Here is a 17,535-nt window from a genome sequence, read left to right on the forward strand (position 1 = left end):
TTTTTTTTTTTTTTTTTTTTTTTGGCCTTGCCCTTTAATAATGAAATATCAGGGAAAACATTGTACAAAAAATAAGGTACCAAAAACATATTGGTGCTCGGTGGTTGTCTTGGGTGACTGGCTGATAGACTTTTTCTACTGGATAACTTTCTGTAAAGTCTGAAAACACTCAAGGGGAGATGGAGCTCAGTGTAGGGCCCTGGCCCTGACTCCAGCCTTTCCTCCTGTGTTTTCCCCTTGGGCCCGGGCCAGTGCTGAGCAGACAGTGGTGGTGGCCTTTCCTCGGCCTCTTTCTTTCACAGGAAAAGCATGTTCCTGTTCGCTTTCAGGAAGCCTACACTGTGGTTTTGATATAATGACAGTCATGCAGAAATTTCCCAATGAGAACTGGCTCACCGTTGCTTAACCGTCCTCTCCCTCCCTTCCTGGTCTCACTGGCACCCGGCACACCGGCTCGCAGAGTGACAGCCTGCTGTCCATTTTCACAGCACTGGCTGGGGACTCCAACATTCCCCAGGGGCCTCCATGGTCCATTCTGTGCTGCATTTCGTTATCACTGCTGGATTGAGTGCAAGAAAGTGTATTTTCCTCCAAGCGGTGGCCCAATCGGGCTTCAGCCAAACAGTGAAAATTGGCAGTTTCTGTTTCTTTCCCTTCTATTGATTTCTTTACAATGTGGGAAACTGGGGACCAAAGTGTTTCCAGGAACTGCAGTACCACTGGGGGTCCCAGGAAGGAGCATGCAGGCTACCAGCGGTTCCCCTCCACTGAAGGTCCCTCGGGGGGGGGGAAGGCTGCCCCCAGTCCTGCTCAGGACAGCAGTCTAGAGGGACCTAGCATCTAGCACTGCCATTTGTCACCAGTAGTGTGTTCTGAAAATGCCCTTTAACTTCTCACAAGAGATTTCCTGGAAGGAAATTCCTCCTAGGAGGTTCTAGTTCCCAGAGGAGGGGCTTCAGATATGGTGCAGTGGTAGGGCACATGTCTGCTATGCCCAAGGTCCAAGGTTCAAACCCCAGTGCCATGAAACTTTAAAAGATTGAAAAAAAAAAAAACCTGAGAGGAGAAATCAATAGGCTCCCTCAACATACTCTCATGAAACTCTGTGACCACTCCAAAATCCTAGGTCTCTTTCAAGTTGCAACAAAATATCAAATAGGCACAAATGCAAACTATTCCTAACCACTGCTGCGGCCTGTGCTCCACCCCTAGGTAGCCAATAGCCTTCAGACACTCAAGGTAACAGGTCAACAGGAAGTGAAAGGGAGCATCACTTTCTGGAACTTTCTGGAGCCCTCAGGGATGGGTGGCATTTCCGCTGTGCCTGTCTCCTGGGCTCCGTCCCTATCAGCTCACTTGGTGTCTGACACAAATTCCTGGACGTGGAGTCAGCAGCTGTGATATAGGTGGGGTGGCGGGGACTGGACATCTGTGGGACACCGCTCTGGGAAAAGGTGACAATAGTGTCCCCTCTGTGTGGACCCAGTGTGGGGAACATGTGGCAGTTTGGTTAGCGTTAGGAAAAGGTGTCCCTTTTCAGATGCAGCCCGAGCCACCAGCCCTCGGCCCCCAGTGCTAGCCCTGGGGTCGGAGCAGCCCCAGGCTGGGCCATTTCTTTTCTCCTCTGTCACTGACAGCTGCACAAGCTGTCCCCCACACATCCTGAGCACCCGCTGTGTGGAGAGTCTGTGCCCAACTTGGTGAGGGCGCCCTGCCCGCGGCCATCTGTGACCCCACAGGAAAAGAGGCTGAGGAAGCTGGAGAGCTACTCAGGGAAAAGGGAGCAGGAAGCAGGAGGGACTGAGTGTGGCCGACTGTGCCGGCTCTGATGAGTGCCAGGGCAGTTTCTCCAGAAGGCTCTTGGCACAGAAAGATCTTGGCCAGGATTTGGCCCATTTTGAGCATCTCGATTTTATCCGTGGATCTTAGTTAGAATCAACCTTACACCTGGCCCCTGTGCCTGGGAATGCTACCCTTGTAAGAACGGCCCATGATTTTATGAAAATTAGCATTACTAATATACTATATTGCATTAATCATCCAGATATCAACAAATACTATAATATCAATTTACCCAAATGCTAGATACATGTTAGATTTTCTCTTCTCCTGCCTACTGTTAGATTTCTTTTTTCTTTTTTTTTTTTGCTTTGATTGAAATATTTCCATCCTATAAGCTCTTAAATTGTAAGTCACCAGACGTGTGCTGTGAAGGGAGCGCCTCTGTACATACTGGTACCAGAATTTAATTGTGATACCAGCCTGTTTTTCTTACTTTCACAATAAGAATTCAAGGGTTCTTACAATTCATTAGCTAAATCTACAAAAATCTCCCCTCTTATTGCTAGATATTTTCAGTGGATAAAATGACATATTTTCAAAGCACAAAGAAATTAGACCAGCATGCCTAAACATGGTTTGGTATTGAGGTTAAAAAAAAAAAACAGTGATCACATTAATAAATACAAAATGCACATGTGTTTCTCACTAAAGTAGGATCTGAAGATCGCCTTTGAGGCTGAGATCTTACCCTGCTTTAAACAGTCTGGCATAGACCACAATGCTTACCACCTACTTGTTGAATTTGGTTAAAAATTTAAAGGCAGGTTAAGAAAACATTGATCTGAACCTCAAAATATAACACATTAGGAACAGAGGTGGGAAAAAGTCAAATAACTTTTAAAGAAAACATTTTCTAAGTGCTAAGAGAAGTTTTGAAAGAAGTTTCAGATTTCTGAGTACTTACGCTTGAGAAGTAGTTTCAGCGTGGGACTGCGTGTGGCAGGGTGAGGATCCTGCTACAGAAGTGAGAGGCGGTGACAGCAGGCGGGAGAGGATGGGTCCTTGGTTGCTGCGCTGCGGGCTTTGATTGGCCGCGGCCAGGCAAGCAGACCTGACTGCAGCCGGTTCCTTTGCCCCTTGAGAGGGAGGCGTGAGGCTGTTCCCCTTCTCACACTGAGAGAAGTACACCCATGCATCTTTCGTTTAGGAAGGACAAGATTTGATTATGTAGTTTGATTAGTTTTGCATGTCCCAAAAAGCTTTACTGATTTTTAAATTTTACTTTCCTCCTGTACTATACAAATACTGCTGTTTGGTGCATATTTCTTGCTGCATTTTGATTGTGGAACTTGGACAAGCCAGCTTACCTGGGCTCCACACCTGAGCGCATACCTGTTTTCTTTGTGTCACTTTGGCTCCCTGACACAGGCTGAATGCGTCTTGTGTGTCAGGCTTGGTTCTAAATGCTTTTTATTTGTGTTGTTTTGGGGGATTTTCCCACAATTCTGCGTGGTGGCACAGTCATCGCTCCATTTGCCTGACCAGGAAACTGAGGCTGGGAACTGTTAAGTAGCTGGGAGGTGGCAGCGAGGAATTGGCCGAGTGGGGACTCTGTTTATCTGTGTCACAAACTCCACACACTCTTTCCGTGCAACTTCATAGGACAGCTTGGGCCAGCAGGAAAGTCTTCCCAGTTTAATAACCTCGCCACGGTACCAGCAAGGTGGCCTCACACTGCTGAGGAAGGTACTCTGGACTCACCCCGGCCTGGCCAGACCCCAGACCAAGCCACACTTAGCCCTGGGTGCTGAGAGTGTAACATAGTGAACTCTGGGTCCTGTTTTCCAGAAGAGTGGGGTTAAAGTCTCCCCTGAGGCAGCACAATAAGGAAGAGCTCTCTGGCTTGGGGTCAGGAAAGGAATTTCAAAATGACCATTCTGCTTTTGGTTCCATTTCTGATTTCTTTACCTCTTCTGCCTGCAAAGCCCATTCCTGTGCTCAGCAGTTAGAATATACAGACTCACAAATAATGGCTGTGATCTTTACATTTGTTGTAATTTTGTCCTTTGGGGATTAAATTAGGAAATCAGAAATTAAACTACTGAGACAGGCATGATGGCACACACTTGTAATTCCAGCAATTAGGAGGCTGAAGCAGGAGGATCACTGAGAGTTCCAGGCCAACCTGGGCTACACAGTGAGTTCAAGGCCAGCGTGGACTACACAGCAAGACCCTGTCTCAAAAACTGAAAAAGAAAAAAAAAAATCCAATTATACTCGAGCATTTTAAAGGGAGGAAATGCAAATAATACTGTAATAATAGTAAGGAGGAGGAGGAGGAGTAAAGAAAAGAGGTACAGGGAAATTGGATGGAATGTACTGAAAACCGCTGTAGTTTGGATCTGAGCTGACAGGAGATAAAATCCTAGATGACTCATTGGCTGGTTAGGTGACCTCTGAAAGCCAAATCAAGAATGTGATTGATCTTTCTTCAAGGCGAAGGGGGTTAAGAGGTGGAGGGGAGGAGGGAAAAGAGGAAGTGGGCTGTGCTGTGCAGTAGCAGCTCCTCCCAGGAATGCAAACACCGGCTAATGACAAAAGAACCTGAGCTGGTTTGCTTCACCTCTAAAACTGGGAAAATAAGGCCCTCCCGCCAAAGTCATTAAGAGGTCATGGATGATGCCTGGTTCTGTGTTGCTTTTCGAAGGTTTCAACTGAACATTCACGGCACTCTCATTGCCGGAAGCTGCCAAGCCCCCTAAATCACAAAGCCTTGCACCCTGCAACCTGGCCTTCACACGGAGAGGGAAGCTTTGGGTGAGGCAAGGTGACAAGAGAGGATCGGGGATGATCAGTCGCACAGAGAGAGCCTGAGGCCGGGCGACAGGTCGGCCTGAAAGCGCACCTCTCACCTGAGACCCTTGGCCCGGTTCTCACCTCTTCACCCTGTGTTTTGCAGCTCGCTGTGCTCACTTCTCAGCTGTCGTTCAGCTCCTCCCTGCTCACCACAGCCTATCCTTTCTGAGTCAACATTTTCCCAGAGCGATTCAAAAGTGTGGAAGTGCAGCTGATCCAGTATTGTTACTCATGGAAATTTATGTTAAGAAAATGTATACTCTCCAAACCTCGCATCTCTTAAGTATTATTTATTTCAGTATAAAAATGTAAAAATTAAAGCCACATGTGGTGACCCATGCCTACAATCCCAGCACTCAGGAGGCTGAGGCAGGAGAATCAAAAATTTATTATCACCGTGGGCTCCATGGCAAGACCCTGTCTCAACAACAGCTGGGTGTGGGCGGCACACGCCTGTAATCCCAGCACTTCAGAGGCTGAGCCAGAAGGACTGATGGGAATTTAAAGTCAGCCTGGGCTACGGCGTGAGTTCAAATCCAGCCAGAAGTACAGAGCAAGACCCTGTCTCAAGTACCAAGCAACAATAAAACAAAAAATATAAATTTAAATGATCAGCAATGGGGAACTGTTGGATAATTTAGAGAACGTGCATAAGAAGAAATGATTAAGCCATTAAAATATTTGATAACAAGGTAGCAGCAGGGCAGTGTGGGATGGAGTTGAACTGTGGTATTAGCTGGTGACTGGATCTGTGAGAGGAAAGAGCAAGAGGGCTGGGCTGGATCCCTGAGAACACAGCAGGTGAAACCTATGGCTGGGCCTGCCCTTCACAGCTGTGAGCTTGGCTGTCCTGAGTGTGTCCTTCAAAGCTAAGTAACACGCAACTCAGCTCAGCCAACCACAGCTCCGGCCTCGGAATTAGACACAGGATGTGGCCTGGTGCGGTGGTGCATGCCTGTAATGCCTGTACTCAGAAGGCTGAGGCAGGACGGACACCACAAAGTCAAGGCCAGCCACAGGCTAGGCAACTGCTCTACCACTGAGCTGCACTCCTAGCCCATTAAATATTTTAAGATTTGAAGCAATTTTAGACTTAACAGGAAAGTTGCAAAGATAAGAGTTTCTATATGTCCTTCACCTTGTATCCCCTAACCACGGTATACTAATTTAAAACAGGAAATTAAAAGAGTTTTTAAAAGCCAGGAAATTAACAAAGTAGGAGCACTATGTGAGTCTGAAGAGTTTTCCCATAAGCGTCCTTTTCCTGTTTGAGCTGTGCCCAGGGCTCCACATTGCATTTAGTCACATTTCTCTGTTCTCTTTCAGACTGGGGAAATTCTGAAGTTTTTCCTTGTCTTTCACAAGTGTGGCAAGAGCACCGGGTCTGTTTTGTGGAATGTCTTTCAGTCTGTGCTCCTCTGACTTTCTCTCAGTGATCACCCAAGCGCAGTCGCGTCCCTGTGTCCTGTTCCTGGTGATGGTGACCTGGATCACTTAGCTAAGTCCCCTGGTCAGTAACTACTTCCTCATTGGAATCAGCCTTTGGAGGAACTGTTTCTGGGAAAATACTCTGTTTCTCCTTTCTCTTTCACTTACTAATTTTAGTATGTGTTCATTGGTAGCTCTTGCCTGCAAGGGAAGTTTTCATTTTCTTCTGCAAGAAAAAAAATCTCTCCTTTCCCCATTTATTTACTCATTAAATAATTTCTATAAATATAGAGTTATAGGAAGATATTTATTTTATTTTATTCTAAGGATTATAATCTAATTCTATCATTTCTTTGTTTTTTTATCGGTACATTTTAGGTATGCAGTATGATGACATTCATCATTGGGAACTTGTACCCGTACATGATGTATCTTGGTTCTTATTTCTTCCCCATTCTCCTGCCCTCTGTTTAACCCCTCCAACCCTCCCTATTTACAGACTTTGTTTCTGTTTTTTCCTTTTCTCATATTTTTTTCTTTCTCTTCTTTCCTTTCCCCTACCCCTTTAGACCTTTTCTTCCTATTTCACATTATCAATTATATGTTTTGATCCTTATTTACACTTAGTTTTTCACACCAGAGGGAGAGAAACTATTTGGTATTTACATATGTGTGTCCTATGTATTTCACTTAAGAGTATGGCCTCAATGTGCATCCATTTAGCTATAAAAGTCTCTAGTTTCTCATTCTTTATGGCTGAGTAGTACTCTATTTTATAATTTAAAAAAACACATCTTCTTTATGCAGTCTCCAGTCGATGGGCAACTGGGCTGTTTCCAAGCTTTAGCTATTACAAACTGTGCTGCTAAGAATATGGCTGGGCGTAGTGGTGCACACCTGTAATCCCAGCACTCGGGAGGCTGAGGCAGGAGGATTGCTGTGAGTTCGAGACCAGCCTGGGCTACATAGTGAGTTCCAGGTCAGTCTCAACTACATAGTGAGATCCTGCCTCAAACCACCCCCCCAAAAAAGAATATGGGTGCCTATATATCGCTGTGGTATGATTCTTTTAAGTCTTTTGGGAAGATACCCAGCAGAGGAATAGCTGGGTCAAAGGGAACCTCTAACCCTAGTACTTTGAGGTATCTCCATGTTGATTTCCACAGTGCTTGGTCACTCCCACCAACAATGGAGAAGTTTCCTTTCTCCCCACAACCCCACCAACATTTGTTATTGGTTGATTTCTTGATAGCAGCCGTTCTTTCTGGGGTGAGGTGGAGTCTCAGTGTTGTTTTCTTTATTTTTTTTACTGCTACAATTGTCCAGTCTGAGCATTTAGAGTCCATGTCCTTCAAAGTGTCCGCCGTGTACTTCCTGTACTCCGGCAAGATACTCCAGGTTCATCTTTCATTATCCTGCTCCAGACCACAACTGGTCTCTTCCCCAAGGATCCCTGATTCCTTTTACTGGGGAATGACATTTGGAGACTGAGATCTGCTAGGCTTACTGTTGCTTTTCAGCCCTTCAGTACAGCTAAGATAGTCCCATGCATTTGCATACACGCATCTCTACCTAAGTGTCTCTCTGAATCATGACTTCATACTGAGAGCTCCAGTACCAGTTCAACACCACAAGGGTTAATTCTAGCCTCCTTCGTGGGCTTATTTGTAACTTCGTCCTCAGACAGCAAAAAATCTGATTCTCCAGAAAGGTCACAATAGTTGCATTTCCACTAAAAGTGTGCGAAAGTATATGTTTTTCTTCTCACCAGCAACACAATGCTTTGCATAGTTTTAAATTTTTGCCAATTTGATAAATGAAAAATGGTAAATCGGCATTGTTTCCACTCGCACCTAGAAGTCCCTTTCAGATTTAGTGATAAAACTGATTGGACTGTTGAGGTCACATTCCCCTCCTTCTTTTTCACATGGTTTAATTTGCATTTTTCTGCTTTTGAGTTTGAACTTTCTTCATTTTGTAGACTATTTTGCATCTTATTTTTGTGTGCAAATTGTCCTTTTATGTCTTTTTATCATTTGTAATTGTTTCTTTACCTCAGTGGTTTATAAATTAGGGATAGTAACCCTTTACAACATATGTTACAAATCTTTTTTCCTATCTTGTCAGCTGTCTTTGTTTATGGTGTCTTTATTTTTGCTATGCAATTAAAAAACTTATGTACTCAAATTTATGACTCTTTTATTGCCTTTAGATTTTGAGTCAGTCTAAAAACCTTTTTTCTTTACTGAGATTAATGAGGAAGTTAACAATGTTTTCTTCTAGTACTTCCATGTTTTCATTTTTTCCCATTGAGATCCCTGACTCATGTGGAGTCTATTACTCTACATTGTGTGAAATTTTTCTCCCAGATGACGACCCAGTTTAAAAAATTTTACTAAAATGTCCATCTTTGCTCCAGGAATTTATGACGTTACTTTTATGTACCAAGTTATTACATTACTTTTCTTTATGTACGAAGTGCTTAAATTTGATGAACACACATCAGGAAGAGAGAAATAAGACAAGAAAAGATGATTATTTTTACTCCATCACCTTTTCAGTCTTGGTCTCGATGTTTAATCTCTGATACTATTTATGACTTTTCTCTTTTCTCTTTCATTCACTGTATTTTCTATCTTTCTCTGATCCTTCCCCAAAACTACTCATTTGACCTGAAAGTCACTTTACAGAGCTGAATTTAAATATATGACATATGTTTATATCTGAGTTTTAAAAATGCCTTTGCATTAGATTTCCCTAAAAGGCCAGGTGGAATTCCCAGCCATGCAAAGAGAAGAGAGCTGGTATTGCAGTTTGAAATGTGTCCCCTCCCCCATTCTTTGACACCCCTTTTCATCTGATCACGCGCCTATATCCTGTCTGCTTGAATCTGGACTTTGTGAGCTCTCAGCTACAGAATTTGGGAGAAGCAACTCTGGGCCCCTGTCTGGGCCAGGCCTTATGAAACTAGCACCTTCTGTTTCCTGTCCCTTAGGATGCCTGGTCTCAGAATTCAGCAGCCATCAAGAAGCCCACAGGGAGAGGAACCAGGCACTAGATGGTTGCCCAGCTGAGCTCCTGGCCCACAGTTGTCACTCGCTTGCAGCCACTGTGAAGCAGGTCCTCCCTGTCCAGCCACCTGCTGACACCCCCAGTCCTGCATAAGTACAGACTCCTGAGCAAGGCTGACAGTGTCTGGCTTAAGCCAGGAAATGTCGGGTGCTTTATTTCTAGAAATATATAACTGGTAGATCTGAGGGCAAGCAATGAAATATATGAGGTGTGACTGGAATATATAGAGAATATTTACATTTGAAACATTTATTATAACAGGGCATGGGATTTAATTTAGCAGTGCCATGCCTGCCTGGCAAGGGCAATGTCCTGAGTTCAATTCCCAATACCGGAAAAATAATTATTATAATAAAAGAACCATTATCATTAATCCCCCTTAAAATGTTCCCCTTCACTTCAAATATACATGTCCTGATATTCTTGCCACGCTCTGAAGCAGCTCTGGAAGACCTCTTTGAGTGTGTTTAGGAGGTACAATCGACAATGTAGTTAATGCTCCTGCGGAGCGCCATCCAACAGAGAGGCAGGTTCAGGAAAACACCATGCTGTGTCCTCATCCACCTCATTCCCTGGGCCTGGCACTGTGACCTTGGCTCTTCTCCAAAGTCAAAATGACCGTGAAAGGTAAATGTTTTTAATCGATTCAGGACCAGGCAGACCTAACAGCACAACGAAAGACACTAAAGAAAGACTTCTAGCCAGGTGTGGGGGCGCATGCTGTGATCCAAGGACTTGACAGGCTGAGGCCGGAGGATTGGGCCAGGCTGAGTTACCTAATGTGAACTCGTCTCAAAAAAATAAAAAGGAAAACTTCCAGAACTGCTGAAGAAAGCGGCAAGAACGATGGGATTAAATGTAATAAGTGAGGAGGAAGGTTTTGAGGGGATTAATAGTAACGGAGCTTTTACTGCAATGAATTTTGAAAATTTAAACATTCATCATATTTTCTGGTCACACATTGTAAATGTTTTCTAAAAATTCTATATGGAGGAGAGGAATTTGGCATTGAATAAGTTTCCTCTTGTTGGCCGCAGCTCCCCACGAATAATAACAGCCTTAAGAAATGACACAGAAATTAACAATAAAAGAAATTAACCCCATGCCATCACCCATTCATTTCCAAAGAAACGGCGATTTATTCTCCTGCCATCATCTCTAATCTATGATCTATACTTTACTGTCACAAGCAAGGTTCACAGTTCCTTACTCTGGGCTTGGTGTCAATTTGACAGGTGGTTGCTGCATGTAAATGCTCTTTTGTATTGCACTCTAATTTCTTGTCTTATTTCCTCCAGTGTGCCTTTGTCCTCCCATAGCTACCATACCCTTATAAGGGTAAAAGGTGTTCAAGAAAGGATTGTGAAATGCTGAACAAATAAATGAGTAAAAGCAAACAGCACGAATGGATGCTATCGGCCATTTACTTCACACTTAGATTTCTAAGTTACTGTTCTCCTACACGCAGAAAAACATAGAATGTTGAACGTAACTGTGTACAGATAAAGCTGTGGATTGACACAGATTAGTAGCTGCCAACATCTGGAGGGGAGGGGATGGGAAGCGACTGCCAATGAGCATGGGATTTCTGGAAAGAAAGATGTTTCGAAGAGAGTGGGGATGGTCATGTACATGCCAGCCATACTGAGCTCCACAGGGGTGAATGTTGCGGCATGTCAATTATATCTCAATTGTTAAAAAGCCGTGAGGTGCTCAGGTGGGTTGTGCATATCTGTAATACCAGCACTTGGGAGGCTGAGGCAGGAGGATCGCCAAGACCAGCCTGAGTTACACAGTGAGTTCAAGGGCAGCCTGAACCACATGGAGAGACCCCGTCTCAAACCAGAAAAGGCTGGGAGTTATAGATTCTTTTATTCTTGAAAAATAACAGCTGGAGGAAGCTCCATACTCAGCACATTTTTCTGGAATAAGTGGAACTGTTTGTTTGTTTTTAACCAAGGGACAGTTTTTATCTATATTTTCCCAACCCCCAAACTGGCCATCCGATAAACATTTTTATAGAAAAGATAAACATTTCCTGATGAGGACAAGACATCTGGGCTTCTTGGCAGGCTTTTAGCAAGTCCTGCATCCATTAGTCTTAATTCCCTTTTCTTGAACTCTGGGGCTACTGCTCTAAACATGATTAGAAATCATAGCTTTTCCTTTTATTCTGTGCATTTGGGTCTTTTCTACTGAACAAAGTTCAGAGTGCAAAATGTTTCTGTAAGGACCTACACCTGTCTAAGCTTGGGCTGTGTTGCCCAATATAGGTCCTTGTAGCCAAGATGAAGTGGTATAAAACCATTTCCAGACCCACCTCATAGCCCCTTCACAAGTCCTTGCCTCCTCTTTCCGTCCCGAATCTGTGCCCAGCATTCTCACACCAGAGAAACACTGTTATCCTCAGTGATCCCTGTGTGTTCTGTATTTGACATTTCTGTTCAGAGAATTCAGATTCTTCTCCTGATTACGCCTCTTATGTTCAATTTGAGGACTTCAGTACATGAGATAATGTGTATCTTTCATTTAGGAATGATAGAAAGATTGGTGGACAAAAAATAAAGTGATCCAAACTTTAAAGACCATATTGCAGCACACAGCTCCAAACACTTCATGGAAAATAAATCAAACAGGAAAACACTAATCTCGCATTGGAACACAGAGTGTTTATCAGTCTACATGACCAGGAAATGCCTGAATTTATAAACAATGTTTCCACACATCTGTGTTTCTGCTGTCATACTCTGCACCCTGAGCTCTGTTCTGCAGAAATTTTGTTGTCTTGGTTTATTCATTTCCTTACCAGGTACTCCCCAGGCCTGAGCTGCCACACCTGGCTTGTTTTTTTGGTCTTGTAGTTTTCTGCTATTTACCTGCTAATGCATAAACTTCATCCACATCTGAAGTCCAACAGTCCAGGTGCTGCTGTCTCTCTCAGGAAAGAGCTCAGTCTTGAGACATTCTCAGGGAGGGTAGTGCTCAAAGCCAGGGGAGGCAATGCGGCCAGGCAACAGCCCAGTGGTGGGAGCTGGGAGGGCTGAGCAGGACATTCACTGAGGACTGTGGGTCCACAGAAAGAGGATGAAGATGCTGTCGCTGGCTGAGAGAGTCATGCTGGGCATTGGTTGTGACTTTGTATAGATTTAGCTCTTCTTCTCACAAGAGTTTCATGATGTTATAGATTCTAGACGCCAAGGGTGGAGGATCCATTGCAGTGGACTGATTAACAAGGAAAGAGGGGTGGAGACTCTCTGTTGCATGGCAATTATATCTTATCCTGAGCTAAGGTAATGCAATGAGTCATAGTACTTAGACCCAAGGACTTAGGAGAAAATTTAAAAGGTTATGCTTTGAACACTCTAGTTCTAGAGCCCAGGTTTTGGTATTAGGGAGTGGGAGTGAAAAACTGAGCCCAATCAACAATTCAAGAGTAAGACGGTTTATAAAGAATATTTTGTAACCTGTTTTCCAGCAATTGAGACAACCAACTAAAGAACAAAAGACTTGGTTACATTATATTTAATAATTTCTTCATTAAAAATATTTAGGGGAGCAAAAGATAGCAATACATTTATGTCGCTTTGTTCAATATTTTTCCCTACAGCTGTTTCGGAAATTTTTATCTTTCCTATACCCACTCTGGCCACATTAGATTTCTTAAAGCAAATATCATTATTATATTATTATTATATATTTTATTAGAATATATAGTTACATATAATTATATATTATATTAGAAATTATTTTATTAAACTAAATGCTCTTTCTCCTCAATTTCCAAAATTATTGCTTAGGATTTGACAAGAAAAAATATCACAGAAATTTATAGAGAAGTGAGTTCTGGTTTTCAGCTTTATGATATGGTGTGATCTCGTAGTCATCATGTGAACTACAGAAAAAAGAAAGAACATGAAGGGGAAGGTTGTGACTCTGCCTGTGGCTTATCTTTGCTTGTGATAGAGGAGGAATTGAATTAGTTTAAGGAGGAGGTTGAACTGGATGTGGTGGGCATGCCTTGATCCAAGCACTCTGGGAGGCTGAGGCAGGAGGATTGCAAGTTTGAAGTCAGTCTGGGTAACCTAGCAAGGACCTGTCTCAAAAAAAAAAGGTTGGGGACATAGCTCAGTGTGAAGGCCCTGGGTTATATTAAAAACAAAATCAACAAACCAACTACCACTTGGTCCTGGCCCTTTATGGGGCATCAGAGAAGCGAAGTGACTATAGGTCGGGGTCAGGCCTGCTCCCGCGTGGGCACTTGCCGCAGACGCAGCATCTTTGCCGCCTCTGGAGTAAGTATCATACAGCGGCCAGAGAAGAAACTGAGACAGGCAAAATCTGAGGGAGAAGTGCACCAGGCTTTCCAGCCCTCCCCTGACAGTCATCTCAGAGGCCGCCAAGAGGGCATTCCTCCCCCAGAAGATGAGCACCAACACCTGACCCGGAAGGGATTTACAAATGTCAGAGATGAGAGCTGCTGCTTTTGGAGGAGAGACCTACAGCAACCTTGACATTGCGTAGGGGACGGAGAAAGCCAGAGAGGAAGAGGACCCTGGAGACGCAGGAGCACAGAATTGTCCTAATGCAGACAGAGTGGAGGCCAGGTTCCTCCGGGGCGCTTCCGGTTCTCTTCAGAGTGCTTCCGGTTCCCAGGGGGCAGAGATCGCAGGAGTCACGGTGGTGGGGGGGAAGCATGGTGGAAAGGAGGAGATGTGGCGGGCGAGAGAACAGTCTTCGAGTTAGAAGGCAGCTCCTGCCTCCTGCTGCACCTGTTCAGAGGCAGCCCCGGCACTGCAGGCACACTCTGCATTGTTGTCTCATTGGGCCAGAGCTCATGCAGTCGCCACCTACAGACAGCACTAGTCTCCCTGCAGGGAAACCCTCCTCAGAAGCACTGGGGTCTTTATTAAAATACAGTCTTCCTGGATCCCAGCACAGACCTGACTCAGAATCTGCAGAAACCAGCCACTGTCACAAGCACCAATCTTAATGCTCTGGAAACCTCTGATGTTCACCAGAAGGAGTGGAGGGTGGAATTCGCATCACAGTCACTGAAAGCAGCCTCCAAGACAGGTTCACCGGGACCGAGTTGATGGCTGTGGTCTGGGGAACACCAGGAGCCCTGTAGCTTGTGTGGCAGAGCTTTGTTTCCCAAGAAGGCTGCGGCAACATCTCCTGGCCTGGGCACTCATCAAGGATGTGCCACTCCCTGAAGAGTTGTAGTCCCCATCCCCTAGGCCTCGAACCCAGACAGGGCTTTGCAACCCCCTCAACCCATGAGATCCAGCAGGGACGAAGGATGCGAGGCTGGAACATAAGATGTCACACTGTCCCACACTATTCTCTTCTTATGCTTGTTCTGGAAATACTGCGACCACGTCTTGAGCAAATCCAAGCAGCCCATGCCCAGGTTCATGGGGAGGGGCAGGAAAGTCTGGGGGAGCCCAAGCAAGGGAACAGAGGCTGCATCTTACCTTGGAACACTGTATGGTCCTGATAAGACCTCAGGAGATCCATCCTCTTTGGGGCCTCTTTGTATCTGTGTTCACCCAACTCTGCAATAGTCAATGGGGTCTGAGTTACTGATTTCAGAGTCACATTTGTCAGCCTAGACCTGGCTGTCGCTCCACGTGATGTCAGCAGTCTTTTCCTGTACAGCCCAAGGCCACTCTTGGTCCTGCTCCAACTTTGTCCTGCGGACCATGAACTTGCAGGACAGCAAGGCTTCCATTACATTCCCAGCCCTTAAAATATTTTGTTTTTTAAATTTTGAGATGGAGTCTCACTGAGTTGCCCAGGCCGGTCTCAAAGTTGCAATTCTCCTGCATCAGCCTTCAGAGTAGCTGGGATGACAGGCATAAGCCACTGTGCCCAGATGACCCAAAGGTCCACATTTAAAGACTTCATCCTTTGGGTGGCAATAGCTGGAGGTGCTGTGTCCTGGGAGGTGGGGCCTTAGAAGAGGTCCTTAGGTCACCGGGGACATGCCCCCGAGGGACTGTGGGACTGGAGGATCCAGTCTCTGTCTCCCTTGGCTTCCTGGCTATGTGTGCATGGTTTTGTGCTGATGGGCTCCAGCCATTGCCAGCTGCCTCCTTCTTCAGAAAGGGGCTGCCTGATCCTGAATGTGAGCACCAAACTGAGTTAAGAAGCCTTTTCTCAGTGGTGCTGCTGCCTGCCTTGAAAGTGTAAAGACATGAGTTTGATCCCTGGTACCAAAACCAAAGAAGAAGCCTTTTCTCTTTATAGGTGAATGCCCTGGGGCACTTTCTTATAATAATGTGGCCATGACAAATGCACACATGGCATCCAGCAGCGCTAAATTATTAAGAGTGACTTAGATGCCACTCTAAAATGGAGATGCCCTAGTAGGTATTTCCAGTCATCACTTGCATCTGAGTCTTTACTTCTGTGACTTCTACAGGTAATCACCCTTCCTTATTCCTTTTGCTTTCACTTTGGTGAAAACCTATGAATATTTCAGGCTAATGACTTTAGGGGAAGTGAGTTCCACCATTCCTGCTGCAGGCCCTCTAGAATGCTCCCTCTGCCCTGATGTGGGTGGATCCCTCGCTGAGTCACAGGGGAGATAGCCTGGACAGGCCTGGCTGGTGGCAAAACTCCTGTCACACTCATTTTGAGGTTGATATTTTCCTGCAGCCTGACCAACCCTACATTTACTGAAAAAATACAAAATAGGTTCCGAGAAGTTTCTGAATAATCTCAGTTTGTATGCTTATGGCTTGATTTTACCAACTGCTATCCATTTATAGAGACACATGTAAGCTTATCCTCTAATAAATGGATTTTTTATGTAGAAAATTTATCAATTTTATAAGCAACAAAGGTACTATTGTTATTTATAAGTGATAATCACTATGAACTGTTAATAAGTCTACTACATGTTTTCTTAAAAAGAAACTAGAGATTTAATAAATGTTTTGAAACCATTTTAACTGATTTGAATGAGACTGTGAAAGTTGAGGTGAGGAGTTATTTAATGGCCACAGCATTTCCTTGCAACTTTTAAAATAAAATGTGAATTTCACCTGTAGAATTTTTTTTAAAACCAAAAAACAGGAAGGGGCAGAATGAGTGAATGGACAGATTTATCAGTTTTATCATTTGTCTTCTTTTATATTACTATGTTCCAAATACGGAAACATCCCTTCTCCCACTTTCCAACTGCCAGATTGCTGCATATTTAAAATCTGTGTCAGTTGTGGTCCATGGACAATGTCTAGATCCTGTGGTACCCTATAGACACGTACAATTTTTACGTACTTTTGTATTAGCTTAAAGATTAATGAATTGTTTTAAAAGAGAGGGAAATGTGTGGCACACGGCTCGCTACAATCTATTAGGAAAGGTTGGTACCCACCAGGCACGGTCGTATGAGTCTCCAAGGCCAGGACCTCATTATACTTCCTTCCTTGAAAATTGCATTCATTTATTCATCCAGGAATATTTATCGAGTGACCATAATGTGTCAGGAATTGTGGCTAAGAGCTAGAGTGACCCTGGAGAATGCTCTGCGTGTTTCTAGAGTCGTTGCCTCACGTCAGCAAGTTATCAAGCATGCAAAGGTGAGAGCTTCCAAAAGTTAGAGAACTGAAAATATTCCCTTTCCAGTGATGACCAGAACAGTGCACTGCTACTCTCTCATTTCCTTGGGGATACCCTGTTATCAAATTCTAAGTCAAATTGGCAACATAGGTCATTCTTTGGGATGAATGACAATAGTCAGTTCTTATGAAATAAGGCCCAGGAGGGAAAAAGAATGATGAACAAATCCTCCGTCTGCACTCTGTTAAAGGTGACAGAAGCATTTGTAGCATTGAGGAAGCCCTTTGGAGCAATCAGAGGACAAACACTGAGCTACTGTATCTGGTAATCCAGTGCCACGGACTGAACCTGGTTCATGAAGAAGACATTATCTTGCTGAATGTGGCAAAAATAGCTTGACTAGATTGAACCAGTGTCAACCAGTCATACACACAATGCCATGCTGATAAACACACTCAGAATGGCTTGGGAGGAGAGATTTCTACAATGAACAGCGATTTCCAGGTGAACCTAAATTGCATGCAAATCCTATAGGTAGGGAGCTGGGCTGAAAGTGAGGACTGAGTGAGCCATGGGCTCCTCACCAGAGAGACAGGAAGACCCAAGAAGATCACAGTGGGACCAGGCACTGTAGCTTGGTTCTGGAATGTCCCCCAGAATCCTGTGAGCTAAAGGCTTTCTCCCAAGGTTGGCATTATTGGGAGGGCATGGAAACTTTAAGAAGTAGGGCCTGGGATTGTGAGACTCTGGTCACTTCCTCCTCCTCTCATTTGCTTCCTGGCCTTGAGGCAAATGGTTTTGTTCCACCATACGTATCCCCTGTGGTGGCCA

The 17,535-nt window shown here is 44.4% G+C and overlaps 1 protein-coding gene and 1 long non-coding RNA gene across 2 annotated transcripts in view; both read right to left on the reverse strand.

Annotated features, from left to right (window-relative positions):
• The window catches only part of Plac8 (placenta associated 8), an 18,308-nt gene extending 14,369 nt beyond the window's left edge, over nucleotides 1–3,939 (reverse strand). The window contains exon 1 of the mRNA XM_010617253.3: nucleotides 2,747–3,939. The gene's annotated coding sequence lies outside the window, so the exon portion shown is untranslated. The remainder of the gene's footprint in view (nucleotides 1–2,746) is intronic.
• An 8,987-nt stretch (nucleotides 3,940–12,926) lies between these two features.
• Nucleotides 12,927–17,535, reverse strand: part of LOC104857383 — a 34,071-nt gene continuing 29,462 nt past the window's right edge. Inside the window, exon 4 of the long non-coding RNA XR_778838.2 lies at nucleotides 12,927–14,693. This is a non-coding gene — a long non-coding RNA (uncharacterized LOC104857383). The remainder of the gene's footprint in view (nucleotides 14,694–17,535) is intronic.

This window comes from Fukomys damarensis, unplaced genomic scaffold, assembly GCF_012274545.1.
Source record: "Fukomys damarensis isolate Sample0158 unplaced genomic scaffold, DMR_v1.0_HiC HiC_scaffold_37, whole genome shotgun sequence".
In the NCBI taxonomy this organism is placed as follows: Eukaryota; Metazoa; Chordata; class Mammalia; order Rodentia; family Bathyergidae; genus Fukomys; species Fukomys damarensis.